The sequence below is a fragment of the Meleagris gallopavo genome, unplaced genomic scaffold (genome assembly GCF_000146605.3).
Source record: "Meleagris gallopavo isolate NT-WF06-2002-E0010 breed Aviagen turkey brand Nicholas breeding stock unplaced genomic scaffold, Turkey_5.1 ChrUn_random_7180001980008, whole genome shotgun sequence".
Taxonomy (NCBI): domain Eukaryota; kingdom Metazoa; phylum Chordata; class Aves; order Galliformes; family Phasianidae; genus Meleagris; species Meleagris gallopavo.
Genome location: NW_011238901.1, coordinates 1 through 513, shown reverse-complemented (window position 1 = coordinate 513; position 513 = coordinate 1). Strand labels below are relative to the sequence as shown.

The 513-nt window shown below is 57.5% G+C and overlaps 1 non-coding gene across 1 annotated transcript; it reads left to right on the top strand.

The window, feature by feature from the left end:
- The first annotated feature begins 10 nt into the window (after positions 1-10).
- On the top strand, positions 11-128 carry LOC116217833. The gene has a single exon (XR_004162545.1). It is a non-coding gene; the product is annotated as a 5S ribosomal RNA (ribosomal RNA).
- The last annotated feature ends 385 nt before the right edge of the window (positions 129-513 follow it).

Below are 513 nucleotides of genomic sequence, written 5' to 3'. Positions count from 1 at the left end.
AGCACGCAGCGTCTACGGCCATCCACCCTGGCAACGCCCGATCTCGTCCGATCTCGGAAGCTAAGCAGGGTCGGGCCTGGTTAGTACTTGGATGGGAGACCTCCTGGGAATACCGGGTGCTGTAGGCTTTTGCTGACGGGCTTTTGTTGCCCTCCGCTCCCGCGCCGGCGGGCTGGCCGCGGGAGGCGTGAGCTTTTGTGTTTGGGGACAGCGTTCCGATATGCTGTTTTGTAGTCCCTACTGAGTTAGTGTCAATTTGGCCTTTTCTTCCTTGCCTCACTTCTTGATTCGCTCCTCTCCTTTTCCCTTTCTTCTCTCCACTGTCTCGTCTGGCTTTGCCTTCCATCACTGCAGCAGGCGCTTGTCTAACTAGCCCCACGTGTGCCTGCAAGGGACCGTGCCATGCTCTGGAGTGCCCACTGCCGGATCCCATCCCAGGTTCCCTGTGGGATCGCCCACTCGTTGTCAGTCTCCATTTTCACTCTCTTCTCAGTCTCTTGGGTTTACCCTGTT